The sequence below is a fragment of the Sinocyclocheilus rhinocerous genome, unplaced genomic scaffold (genome assembly GCF_001515625.1).
Source record: "Sinocyclocheilus rhinocerous isolate Xijiao unplaced genomic scaffold, SAMN03320098_v1.1 scaffold1274, whole genome shotgun sequence".
Classification (NCBI taxonomy): Eukaryota; Metazoa; Chordata; class Actinopteri; order Cypriniformes; family Cyprinidae; genus Sinocyclocheilus; species Sinocyclocheilus rhinocerous.
In genome coordinates, this window is record NW_015626966.1 from 13057 (window position 1) to 28166 (window position 15110).

A 15110-nucleotide genomic window follows, 5' to 3' on the forward strand; every position below is an offset into this window, starting at 1 on the left:
ATATATTACAGACTTTTACATATATATTACAAATTCTATTTAACACATTAGCTGGGCATTTACACCGTTGATGCCAATGAAATGAGCTTTAGGTAGCAGTTTACACATGATCTGAAGACATCAGCATAATGAATGAGGTTAAAACAGGAACTATTGACATGAAGTAACGAGGCTTTTACAGCAGCTGTCTGACTCCTGAAACGAGCCTTTGATCAACAGAGATCTCGCTGTTATTCAAAGTATCTGTGGTATAAACTGATTATTTGAGTCTGAATATAGGCTATGGCGAAAGAGTATAAAACTGCTGTATTCTCAAAATCTGTCTGGTTTTACTGCTGTATTCTCACAAGAACCACATTTTACATTACTTCACGTTTTACATTAGTGCTGTTAATGCTGACAGCCCTAATATTTACACAATCATAAAATACACTTTAGATACTTGTTTTACTAAATTGTTCAAATTAATTTGTATACTTGAAGCATTATTAAATACTTTATACTGAGTCCATGAAGAATTAATGATATAATTCCTTTAAAACTATGTTTAGATTAAAATGGACACACATGAAAGCAGCAGAAAATACTACTGTAAAGATGGGAGTCATTTGTACTTGCTTTATATCAGAGGTCTCCAACTCAACTTCTGGAAGGCCACAGCTCTGCAGTTTAGCTCCAAACAGCTCCAACTCACACCTGCTTTGAAGTTTAATCCTGAAGACCTTGATTAGCTGGATCAGGTGTGTGTGATTAGAGTTGGAGCTAAACTGTGCAGAGCTGTGGCCCTCCAGGAATTGAGTTTGAGACCTCTGCTTTATACATTTCTGGTGCTTTATCTCAGATTGTGAGATTCAGTTGTGAGCACTCCTAAATTACATGTGCGTTCTCATTCTGGAGAAAGACCATTTCAAAATTTTTTTATTTGGGCAGAATCCCTGAAGAACCAAAAGTTCATATAAAACAGAAGCCTCACGTGTTCCTTGTGTGGAATAAGTTTTTGTCTGTTGAACACTTTAAAATTACATCAGAAACATCACAATGGTGTGAAGAGTTTTATCTGCATTGATTGTGGGAAGACATTTTTTTTTTACAGATTCTCAACTGAAACTGCATCGGAGAGTTCACAATGAAGAAAAACATTTGTCATTTTCACTTTCACTTTATGATTTAAATTAAATCATCATGATTTGTCTATTATATTGCAAAAATGATGCTGTATTATAGAAATAGAAGTTTTTTAAATGTTCTTTTGCTTGCATGTTTATATATATATATATATATATATATATATAGAACTTTTACTTTTTCTTCATTGTTGTGCTTAGAACATCCAGTTATACCACTTATAACATATTTACTAAACGCAGATGTCATAAACTACCATGTAGCTTATTAACTGTCTTATTCATTTCTCTTCTTCTCTTGACATGCTATCTTGTAAATAAATAAAAAACTAGATTGGTTTTGCTATTTAATTGCTATGCTTTATATGTCAGTTCAGTTGTATAGGTTTTGCATTCTCCCAAGAAGCGAGTGAAGGCATCTCCATGTCCCTTTAGAAGGCCCCATGTTATTCTATTAGAATAGGTATAAATCATTAAATTCAATTTTAGTTATATTTGAAAGTCAGAAAGTATCTGATTGGTTTTGAGTTTTTAAATTGTACATTTTAAGGACAGTTCACTGGGCAGCTTAATTTGCAATGCTTCCAGGTGGCTATTTCGGGCATCCAGGACCAAGGCTGTGTTTGGAATGGCACACAAACATACTGCTTACTGTTTACACATGAGTGAAAAATGTCTTTCCTTTTGACTCTACTCACCACTAGACTTGCTCTAACCCATAAAAATGTTGTTGGCATGAAGTCAAGTTGATTCAGTGGAATTAAATTAAATCATGTTTTTGACTTCAAATCAGTTGATTAGATTTAATTTTGCTAAGCAAAAAAAAAAATAATGTACACTGAAAAAAATGTTAACATAAAAATGTGCTTACTATGGTAACATGTTAATTAACTGTCAAAAATAAGATTATCATGTTTGAATCAAATTGACAGGTTAGCTCATTTTTAGGGTTCAGGTAACAGTAAAGCTCCTTACAGGAACAACTTTTTACTGTGTAGAATACTTCAATTATACATAGGTAAAAATAACTAATTCACAGCAAAATCCCCCAAGATGTATGGTAGATTAAGTCCCAGCCATCATCAAAATTTTAATTTATAATTAAGACGAGACCCATAATCGATGTGTGAATTTATTATCCCGCCTCCAGTCATAGTATCCCTTGCAGTGTGTCCCTAGATGCATACATTAGATTTCAGTAGGTTATCCAGAAAGTCTATACATACAGAAAATGCACATACTATTAACAGTATACACATTGCATACATTAGGAGTTAGTATACCATTCCGTACACAGCTTCCGTACCAATTTCAGTGTACTCAAGTTATATTTAGCAGATTATAGCAGTTGTATTTAGCAAATATAGTAGGTCATAGCATGGGTAGAATGAGCGGGAGGCTGGGTGGGACCAGCAGCAAGGAAGGAGACTTGAGGCTGGGCAGGATCAATGGGGATTGGAGGCTTCAAAGAATTAAATCATCCAGTTTATCATTTCAATTCTTTAAAACCTCACATAGCACACCTTCAGTGGTGGGAGTATAGTGTAGGAAATTTAGAAGTGAAGACCAGGAGTCTCATACCGCTTTTTCACCAGGGCTGGTACCGGAGCCGGAGACAAATTGGGAATCGGGCCGCGCTTTTCCACTCAAAAGAAAAAAATCCTGGACCGGTGCCCAGATCCTGGTTCTGAACCAGCTCCGAAAACCATTGGGAATTTTTAACTAATTTCTGTATCCATTATAAGGCTGTCACATAATGTTACAAAAGAATGACTAAGGCCCAAAGACCCAAAGTTTCCAGTGCAGACTGCATAGCCTTAGCCTATGGGACTATTACAGGATGAACAAATGACTCTGAATCAAAGGTGAACTTGCGAGGTGAACTAATCATTTCTGTTTCCTGCACAGAGTTTTAGTGTTCATTGTGGGATTAGAAATTTAAGAATCTGTTTAAGATCTGCTGATCCTACATCCTGACATATCACACAAAAAAACTAAGGTGAAGTACATTGTGTTTAACATTCAAGGTAAAGATGATGACACTGAATGAATGATTCTGTTAAGCAAAGTTTCCAGCAAGAGGTTTCTGCCAGTTCCTGTTCTCTTTATTGTCAAATAAGACTCTCATCTTATTTATTTAATGGCCCTTGGTGCCCCTGTCCCATTCTTTGAACAGTTAGCTGATTGGATAAGGACTGGTGAAACTCTACACTCTGGGGTGGGTTCCTATACCTGCATACTTAATTTGCATGCTTTGTATCAAATCAAATCACGGATGACAGAAAACCTGAAAGTCAATTCAGTTTACTTGAAGTTTATTAAAAAATACATTTTCAAAACCTGGAGTGGTTTCCTTGTTTTATTTATTAGTTAAAATGGGTATAAGTATGACTCAACATTTTTAATAACTGCAAAAGCTGAATAATTGATCAAAGCCTACTGATTAATCTCAGAATTAATCAATAATCAGTTGATCGGTTAATTTTTCTAATAGTCTTTTGATTGATTATCAAAATAATCGTTTGATGCAGCCCTACACAGCACCACACCTGGAAGATCAGAACTTGAACTTACTGTAATTTCCGACTTGCATCTTTTTTTATGAAAGAGTAGAGAAGCTAATTGAGTGAAACTCTTCCCACATGAATGGCAGTGATACGGCTTTTCTCCAGTGTGGATCCTTTCATGTATTTTTAGATATATTGCCCGTTTGAATCTCTTGTCACAAAGTGAACACTTATAAGGTGTTTCTCTAGTGTGAACTGTCCTGTGCACTTTCAGTTCACCATCTGTAAAAAAAGCATTACCACACTCAGAGCAAACATGATCCTTCACACCGCTGTCTTTTCTGGTGTGATTTTAATGTATCCATGTTACTAAAACTCTTTCCACACAAATAACACACATGAGGCTTCTCCTTTGAATGAACTTTCAGGTGGTCCTTCAGGAAATCTGCACTAAAATATTTTTTACTGCACTGGTCAGAGTTATACAGCCTTTCTCTGGAATGAGTATGCACATGTACTTTAAAAACACTTGATTTTCTGAAACTCTTTCCACATTGATCACATGTGTGTGGCTTCTCTCCAGTGTGGATTGTCATGTGATCATTAAGGGGTGCTTTTTGTGCAAAACTCTTCCCACACTGATCACATGTGTATGGTTTCACTCCAGTGTGGCTTTTCATGTGTACGTTAAGGTTTCCTTTATGCACAAAAGTTTTCCCACACTGATTACATGTGTGTGGCTTCTCTCCAGTGTGGATCTGCATGTGTTCGTTGAGGGTTCCTTTTATTCTGAAGCTCTTCCCACACTGATCACATGCATATGGCTTCTCTCCAGTGTGGATCTGCATGTGTTCGTTGAGGGTTCCTTTTATTCTGAAGCTCTTCCCACACTGATCACATGCATATGGCTTCTCTCCAGTGTGGATCTGCATGTGTTCGTTGAGGGTTCCTTTTATTCTGAAGCTCTTCCCACACTGATCACATGCATATGGCTTCTCTCCAGTGTGGATCTGCATGTGTTCGTTGAGGGTTCCTTTTATTCTGAAGCTCTTCCCACACTGATCACATGCATATGGCTTCTCTCCAGTGTGGATTCTCTCGTGTATTTTCAGATATTCAGACCGCTTGAAGCTCTTGTCACAGAGTAAACACTTATAAGGTGTTTCTCTGGTGTGAACTGTCTGGTGCACTTTCAGTGCACCATCTGTAAAAAAACTCTTCCCACACTCAGAGCAAACATGATCCTTCACACCGCTGTGTCTTTTCTGGTGTAGTTTTAATGCACCCATCTGACTAAAACTCTTTCCACATAAATAACATACAAAAGGCTTCACCTTAGTATGAACTTTCATGTGGTCCTTCAGGAAATCTGGCCTAAAAAACGTTTTATTGCACTGGTCACAGTTATACAGTCTTTCTCTAGAATGAGTACGCAGATGTACTTTAAAAACACTTGATTTTCTGAAACTCTTCCCACATTGATCACATGTGTATGGCTTCTCTTCAGTGTGGATTTTCATGTGATCATTAAGCACTCCTTTTCGTGCATAACTCTTCCCACAGTGATCACAGGTGTGCGGTTTTTCTCCATTGTGGATTCTCATGTGTTCATTAAGGGCTCCTTTTTGAGTGAAACTCTTCCCGCACTGATCACATGTGTATGGCTTCGCTCCAGTGTGGATTTTCATGTGATCATTAAAGGGTGGTTTTTGTGTGAAACTCTTCCCACTTTGATCACATGTGTGAAGTTTCTCTCTAGTGTGGATTTTCATGTGTACGTTAAGGTTTCCTTTTTGTGCAAAGCTCTTCCCACACTGATCACATTTGTGCGGCTTCTCTCCAGTGTGGATCCTCGTATGTTCGTCAAGGTTTCCTTTAAATGGGAAACTCTTCCCACATTGATCACATGTGTATGGCTTCTCCAGAGTGTGGATTTTCTTATGTTCATCAAGGTTTCGTTTTTGTGGGAAACTCTTCCCACACTGATCACAGATGTGTGGCTTCTCTGCAGTGTGAATTTTCATGTGTTCATTAAGGTTCCCTATTATTGTGAAAATCTTATCACACTGCTCACATTCATACGGCTTCCCTCCACGATGAAATTTAATGTGAAGATCAAGATTTTGCTTACATGAGAAACTCTTTCCACACTGAGGGCAAGTGAAACATATTTTGTCATTTGTTTTCAATGAGGGACTCAAGGATTTCTCTTCAGTTTTGACATGATGTTTCTCTTCCACTTCAGTCAGTTCTTCAATCTCCTTTTTCACTTCTAACAGGCCTAAAATTAAAGCAAAAAAGTTCAAAGGGTTCAAAAGTGTGATTTTCATCAACAACAAAAAAATCAGTTTCCTATTAATTACCTACAATGTGGCAGACTGTCATAGTCTAATCTTTGCCGCCACAGTTTCAAAATGAACCAAAAATATTTTAAAACTTCTACTAAAAACATAAAAGGTCTATAACATTGTTTTTCATTATTGCTTTGGGAAAGTATCTGTCAAACTAAAATCATAAGTGTGATATGGCTTTTTGATATCAAAAAGCAAAAGACTGTGATTCAATTAAGTAAGTATATAGTCTGTTTCAAAGCAAAGTACGCACTAGGGCTGGGTGATATCAATAATCGAGTTTAAAAATTATTGCGATAATATTGTCTACCTGAGCTCCACCTCCATGCTCGCCCGGCCCCTGCTGGAGACAACACTGCCGACATGCACCATAAAGACACCATGTTCAGTTTGGCTGATCAGCTTGTGAATTGGTGTTTTCCGCAGTGTTGAGGCTGGATCCTCTCACTCATTTTCTATGGCCTATGGAAGTGTGGAGATCTTTGTCTTCAGTAAACACTGTCAACCTACTAAACTTCAACTTTGACTCCTGGGCCCATATTCACAAAACACCTTAAGGCTAAAAGTAGCTCATAACGTGTCGATTTAGAAGAAAATCTGAAAAAAAAATAATAATAATGGGCATGTCAATCCTAAATTTAGGACTCCTAAATTTTTGCTCTAAGAGTATTTCACAGAGGGGTTTTAGCGCTAAAACTAGCTCCTAAATCTGTGAAACATTACAGGGCTCCAGACTGCGACCAAATGGTTGCATTTTGCGACTATTTTTTCTGCCAGTGCGAGTAAATTTTGTGAGCAGTCGCACTGGCGCGACCACCACATTGTTCAACTCGCATTGCCATTTCTGTTGCGTATGAGAAACATCACACGGCACACGAAACAAAAGCGTAACAAAATCCTGCTACTTGTTTGAGCTGCGCAGCACGGACCGTTTATCAGCTCGGACCGCGATGCAAACAAACTTGTCAGAACAGAACAGCTTTACTCGGGAACCAAATTTGATCTCGCGCCACTGTTACAGCACAGCGCTGCAAGATCCAGTGAGAAGTGTTTGAATTCACCGCACAATGAATAAGGTTGCTGCGAGATCCAGTGAGAATCATTCAAATTCTGCACAGAAATCTCTGTTATAAACCGCTCAAATGGCGCTGACGTAGAAAACCAGAAGCACTAACACTAACTATAACCAAAGCCAATAAAGGCAAGCCTGCAACCATTAGCCAAAAAAGCGTAACTGCTAATGCTAACGGAAAGGAGACCAGGCCTTTTTTTTTAATGGATGTCAATGGAGGAGAGGCTTTACTACACTAAATAAACAGCTTTTAAGAGGAAACGCCTTATCATTTAATAAATCGACAGCCTATCTGCTAATCTTCAACGTGTTTTACACTAAGCAATACTTTTGGATTTAACTTTTTTTTTTTAGAGTTAACAACGAATAAAAGCCGTTTTATAAGAGAAGTCACTGACTTTTTGCAACAGGTGGGATTCAGCTTACGACACTTCTCATTCATTCCTATGGTATCCGTAAATGGTGACTGAGTGTCGCACAACTCTGACTGAAATTCAATGACGTCAAGCTGTAATGTGATTGGTTATTACGGCACACGTGATCCAAGTTAGCCGTTACGCTTTCTCCAATAGTAAGTAATACAGACCCCCTCATCTCCCTATAGTAAGATAATCTCTGCTATAACCATGGTGTTGTGGCAGAAATAGTCGAATGTTATTACATTATTCATTTCAGGGTTTGTACAACCATTTGCGAGAGAAATTCAAGCAATTTTCAATGACTTACAAGCATTTCACACAACTGTTTCCAGCACTTTAAAGCTCCAAAATGATCCAATTTGAATGTTATTTTCAATGGGATGACCAAAATATACTGCGGCGAACAAACATTTATGTAAAATTAAAAAATACATCAAATCACCATAATAACCTGTAGATAGCAGCAGAGGAGCACTTATTGGCTTATTAGTCATTCATACTTTTTTCTTTATATTTTGAAATTATAAAATAACAATTATAAAATCACTATTATGAAATATCAAATCTTCAAGAAATCAGATTTTATCAATTTTACTCTTTTTTGTGTATGAAGTAAGAAAAGTCACAAAGTGCTTTGAAAAACAAACTTTTCTTCAGTTTGCGACTAAATCACACATAATCACTGAAGTTGTTGGTCAGTTCCATATAAGACTATAGAAGAATAATGGTACATTTAATAAGAGTACAATATATACCTTTTCTACATAAAAATTAGATTTTGTACATGTTACTGTTGTTAATAAAATATATTTTGTAAGCTTCCCAACTCAAGCTTAGTGCTTTACTGTTAAATGTAAACATGAAATAAACAAGAAATGAACATGTGCTACAACTTTTTGGCCTGTGCTAGGCTTGCCGCGATAGACGGTCTTGACGGTTATACCAGTGTTAAGCCGCAACACCGGTTACGTCACTTGCCCACCACGTCACCGACCCCCACCAAACAATATAAACCATCAACTTTTAACCATTAAAACCATTAAAAATGGTTTCCTGTAGTGTGTTTTGGGACATGTTCCGAGCCACCAATAGAAGGCAACCACTTACCAGTAGAGACCAACAGGCACCATTACAGTTACCATTAAAACCAGTACAATTCCCATTATAACCAGTAAAACCATTACAAATTCTGTGATGGTTTCTAATGTATTTTTTTCAGCAGGGCTAAAATGGCTGTTGGTGGCAATCTGCCTCAGAATGTAAACATTTTAGAAACACACTGCATTTATTTGCACACACGTTTTCCCATGGATCTTTTTTGGTTTTGGAGGTTATCCCAACTCCAAAATATCCTTGTTTTCATTAACAAGTTTGGCAAGTAGTAATAGCTATTTGGTTTACTTTTACTTTTGCATGCCTTACTATCAGCCATGATTATTCTACTCTGTTCATTAAAAAGCTGTTTATATGCATACCCGCTAATTGTTTACGAGAAGCATACATGTAAGAGGCTGACAATTAGCTGAACATATGAAGAGTTTATTTACAAAAACCGATAAACACCACTTTAAAAAAAAAATGCATTAAAAGTGCCGTGCATTATTCTCCACATATAGTGCGATCTGAACCCTAAACACAACAACAACAACGTTTGTCAGGCGTCTACACTGTCAGCTGATGAGATTACAAAGATATTGTATATTATATATGAAAGTGTTTTGATTCTTTATTGTTCGGTCACACACTTTATATTAGGGCTTCATTAGTTAATTCATTAGTTAACAAACTGCCAATGAAAAATTATTGTTAACATTCATTAATCTTAGATAATTCCAATATTTAATAGCACGTTGTTCAAATCAAAAGTTGCAACTGTGTTATTTAATGAGCTAACATAAACTAAGAGTTTATGACTTCTGTAGCTATTGCTCATTGTTAATGTTAATGCATTAACTAAGGTTAACTAATATGAGATCTTATTGTAAAGTGATAACTATTGGTCTTTATAATTCTTTTTGCACTTTAATCTGTGTACATTTTTTTTTACTTTTTTGTATATTGCTTTATTGTTTTTAAATGTTCAGTTATTTTTGTTATAAGAAAACAGTTATTAAACCTGTTATACTTTATTATGACAACACTTTTTTGCAACTAAATTTCAATACCGTGGCAATACCGTATACCGTGATAAAAGCATTAGCAATTAATCGCAGCATGTAAATTTGATACCGGCATATCCCTAATGGGGTATTACAAATTCCCCTACACTAAGTTCTTATATCTATGCAGTGCGAAAGCCCCTTTTAACTGATTATATCACAGCTCTTATGATTTTTCTAACTGAAACCATAAACCAATAAATCTGATGGCCTGTTTGAAGTTTTATAACCTTATTGAAAAATTAAGAGTAAACACCAACCTATTGGTTCTTCAGTATCTTCCTGTTTAATTCTGCAGGGTTCTGGATCACTCATGTTCTTCAATGTTCTTTCGCCAACTCTGTCATCTTCACTTGTGGAAATATTCAGCATTAACTGGTGAATTGCTGTGGGAGGAGCTTCACTGTGTGGTAGGAGGAGCAAAACTGCCAAAAACGAACATAAATATGTCATAAATACAACATAAATCATCAAATTGATGCTTTCATTAATTCACACAATTTAAACATGCTGTTTGTCTTTATATATCCAACCAATTAGATGTATGGTAATTTGTTTTAAAACAAATTCACATATTCTATATATTTATATTTTGTCTGTGAGTCAATCTATTTTTAAAATTATTATCTATTTTTGACATGAAAAGGCTATTCGGCAGCAGTTATTTGTGACACTCACTCTTTAGCCTTATCATGGAGATGAGAGACTGTTTCATTAACCACAGTTAAATAACGATCATAATGTTTTATAAACCTAATGTAGTTTAATTTACAACTACAGTCATTGCATTTAGTCATAAAAAAAAAAGAAAATAAACTTGTTTTGTAGAGTATTACTATTTTTTTTCTTTAAAATGAAAGAGCACGACCAGACAATATTTTACAACGTCAAAAATATTTATCTATATATTAATATTTATGTAACGTTACCTCTTGTGATGGATTTAAAAGATCCCGTGTGATGAATATCATACTCTGACTTTTGATCAAGTGGCTTTCAGTAACAATGCCATTGCTGCTCCAAACATCGAAACAATCATATACACGAACATACGAAAACACACAAAATTAATATATGTATTTAGCATTAGTTCTTCACATCGTTGTCTGCTAGGCTAAATGTTTATTTCAGACAGCAGACGCCAGAAAAGACGCACAAATAGCAGCAAATGAAAACAATACGTTACAGAAATAACTCTGTAGGCTGTTACTTTAAAAAGCGGTGTTAATGTATAAATAAGAGAGAAACCCCATGAACTGTTTACCTCACCTCAGAAAGACTCTTTTTTTTTTCTTCTTTCTTTTTTTTTCCTCAGAAAGACTCAACGCTGTGTGAGCGCGCTAGCGGTGACGTCATCAACGTGAGGCGACAATAATAATAAAAAAAATAAAAAATAAAAAATAAAAAACAGCCAGAGGGGGGAGCGTGAACCAAATGAACAAAATGATACAAGATTAAAGTAAGTAGTAAGTAATTTTTGACTTTATATAGATTTGTTATTCTTTATGCCCATTAAAGACAAAACATATTGGGATTGTAGTCTACTAAAAATGACATAAGTGGGTTCTTACTCAAAGATCCCAAAGTTTTTTTTTTTTACCATTAGGAATGACATTAATTACAATATTATACTCTTTTGATGAAGCCCCAAAAATTTTCTGGAGAATTCTGAAAAAGAATAAAACTTGATCACAGTTATATGGTCTTTTTCCAGAATGATAACGCAGATGTAATTTAAAGGGGTTGGCCTTACTGAAACTCTTCCCACACTGATCACATGTATATGGTTTCTCTCCAGTGTGGATTTTCATGTGCTCCTTAAGTCTGGATTTTTGTGTGAAACTCTTCCCACATTGATCACATGTGTGTGGCCTCTCTCCAGTGTGGATTTTCAGGTGAACTTTAAGACTTTGTTTGTATGCAAAACTCTTTCCACACTGAGGGCAGGTTAAAGATGTTTTGGCTCTTCTTTTCAATAAATTACTTTTAGTCTGTGAGAAACTCAAAGATTTTTCTCCAGTTTTAACAACATGATGTTTCTCCTCTGCTTCAGTCAGTTCTTCACTCTCTTCATTCTCTTCCATTAGGTCTAAAATGTAAGTAAGAAAGGTTTAATTTTCAGTACACTAATAATAAAGGTGCTTCACGATGCCATAGAAGAACCTATTTGTCTAAATGGTTCCATAAATAACCTTTAACACCTGAAGAGCCTTTCTGTTTCACAAAAGGTTCTTTGTGGCGAAAGAAGGTTCTTCAGATTATAAAAAGGTAAGAAAGGGATGGTTCTTTGTGGAACCAAAAATGGTTCTTCTATGACATCGCTGTGAAGAACCTTTTAAGCACCTTTATTCTTAAGAGTGTAAATCATACAAAAAAGTGAGAAATGTGAAGGGGAAGAACATAAAAGTAAATCCTAACGTAACAGCAGAAGACGTCAATTGCTAAACGACGATTATTTTGATGCATTCATATTAGAGATTGGCCGTTATTTGGATTTACCAATATTTCGTTATTTGGATTTACCAATATTTTTTCCAATATTTAAGCACTTTGTCCATTCAGTTTCCAAACTGCTTGTTCTATGTAAGGTCACAGGGATGCAAGAGCCTATCGCAGAATCTCAGGCGGCAGACAGGAAAACAGCTTTGATGGATTCACAGTGTTCACAGTTAATGTAACTTTCTTTTCTTAAATTACTAAATCACCAAGGACCACAGTTTCAGATAAAAAAAACTTCTTTACTGTTCTACTGAAGAAAAAAGTAACCTACATCTCGGATGGCCTGAGGTTGAGTAAATTAACAGCACATTTTCATTTTTGGTTGAACTATCCCTTTAAATTCCAATATGCTAGTATTAATCAATTCTAGGTAAAACTAAAAAAAAAAAAAAAGCACTCTGACCTAAAGACAATGTCTAAATGGTCAGAACCTCTTTGGGGATTGGTCAAACATGAAGAGTTTAAAACTTGATGAAACAAACAAATCATGAGTCTTGGTTTGTCTAATCTACCAACAAGAACAAGAAGAAATTGTTACTATTTTGTAGCTGCTTTGAAGCAATCTGTATTGTGTAAAGTACTATGGAATTAAAGGTGACTTGAGTTTCAGGCTCCATTTGGTATAGTTCATGGAAAGTGTCCCATATATTATATGCTACTGTTTTACAGCTCTTTTCAACCAAAACATGCATTCACCATTACCACTGATGAACTGACCTAAGTTTTATAACCTTAATGTTCTTTAGCATCATTAATGAATAATCAAGAATAAACACCAACCTATTTGTTCTTCAGCATGTTCATGTTCCATTCTGCAGGGTTCCGGATCACTCTTGTTCCCACTGTTCTTTCATGAACTGTCTTCACTTATAGACTAATGAGAATATTCCAGAATTTGGGTAAATTCCTGTAGGAGGAGCTTTACTGAAGGTAAAGTGCTGTGTGATAGGAGCAGATCTGCCTAAATCAGATAGAACAAATCAGTTTTTTAACGTATGCTTTAATCAATTAAAAGAGCTTTCAGTGGCAGTTTACAGGTGATCTGAAGACATCAGCATAACGAATGAGGTGAAAGGAAACTACCGAGATTAAATAAAGAGGTTTAGCAGCTGTTAACAGAGAAACAAGCTTTACAGGATTATCACCAGATATCTCACTTTATTATACGTGTTTGTAGTAGAAACTGACTATTTGAGTTACATTTTTTGCTGCTAAGAGTATAGAACTCTTTTATAGAATTATTGGTCATAATCTGAGAACTTTCTTTGATAAAATGTCAATAATACATCAAAACAAATACAAATGACTACTTTTGTGTGTGTGTTGGAGAACGTTACATTAACCACCAAATAAATAACTACTGTAAAGCAGTATATGTCCATATCAATCTATAGTTAGAGTTTCCAATAACTACATTCATATCAATAAAAGACTTAGATCGATATACAGAAAATGGCAATGGTCATAAAACCTTAAAAAAAATGACGAGCTCGACAGAGCTATATTTAATGTTTAAAGACAGCTAAATTTTCTTGTATCAAACTTAGGCTATTTCTCATTTATAATACAGATTCACAATTACCTTTGATGATGGATTTAAAAGTTCCCATATAGTTATTTGGCAGTAAAACTTCAAATATATAATTATAATAACGTAAAATAACCAAAGCGCACGAAGCTGCTAATACTCTTCTCACTTCAGAAAAGTTGCTGCTGATTGTCGATTGAAGACGTCTTCTTATTTTCTTTTTGGGCGGTAGGCAAACCAACTTAAATAAGATTTGTTCCCCCTCGGGGTGGGCGATATGGCAAAAATATCACAAATTTTTTTTTTTTTTTTTTTTTTCAGGTTTCACGTTTAGAGTGATCAAAGTTGCTCCCGCCTGTGCCGTCATGATCAGCACTTATGAGTTCGGGAAAACTTTCTTTCAGGAGCGTAATCTGAATCAGGCGAGATGCGGACTTTGAGATGAGCGAGAGGACCAGAGGTTTGTCCAGGATGATGAGGAAGCTGAGACTCCTCCTTGCCAGCTACTGCAAACACTGATGACTTTAGCCAAGTGTTGAGTTAGTTCTCTGAAAAAACTCTAATTGTTGGGTGATGTGCCTACTGACTGGCACAAGGAATAAAAGCTGTGAGACTTAAACCACTTTCTTTGCATCTGAGATGAAAGACGTGCATTATGATGCATCAATAAATGCACAATTTCCCCACAAACCCTGTGATGCCTTAAGTAACAGCCTTTCAAGGTAACAACATATTTAAAAAAGTATGGCGGATATTTAGGCCAAAGTGGGTGAAGATAAAAATCTTTGTCATTACTTTATCTTTGTTATTAAAAAATGAGAACAAAGATACACATTACAAATAGGCCTACACATAATATACAAATAAAATAAACAGTTTTTTATTTTCAGGTATAGGCTACAATAGGTGTATTTAGCAGGAGCATTCAAAAAATTGAATTCAGTTAAAGATTTGAAAAACAAAAGAGCGGGAAAAGAACCCTAAAACGTTACACAAAGAACCATTTCAGCATAAAAGGGTTCTTCGGAATGCTATGGTTCTAAATAAAACCATTACTGCATGTAAAGAACCTTTAAAGAACCATCTCTGCAGAGAGAAACTGCCATTCAATCACAAAAAAAAAATACAGATAATGATTAACTTAAAAGGCATAATAGAGGATTGTGACGATATTTCACTGGAGCTTGGTCTTCAATTCACTATTTTATGTTCTATTTTGTTTGATTTCTTTAAGCATTTATTTATGTTTAATGTCGATTGTCATTCATTAATGTATTCTGCTAAAAACTGTTGTTAGAACACTGTCATTTTTGCTACAATTTCACGTCATTAAAAAAAGTACCTAATTGACACGTTGTTGTTTTTGTTGATTTTATGTAAAACCCTAATAGATACTTCAAGATGTTATAAGACCAGGCAGATGGGGGGGGGGGGGGAAAAAAAAATATTAA

At 35.5% G+C, this 15110-nt stretch overlaps 1 pseudogene; it reads right to left on the reverse strand.

Annotated features, from left to right (window-relative positions):
- Window positions 1-3492: 3492 nt before the first annotated feature.
- Window positions 3493-10983, reverse strand: LOC107720628 (gastrula zinc finger protein XlCGF58.1-like; annotated as a pseudogene).
- Between the last annotated feature and the right edge of the window lie 4127 nt (window positions 10984-15110).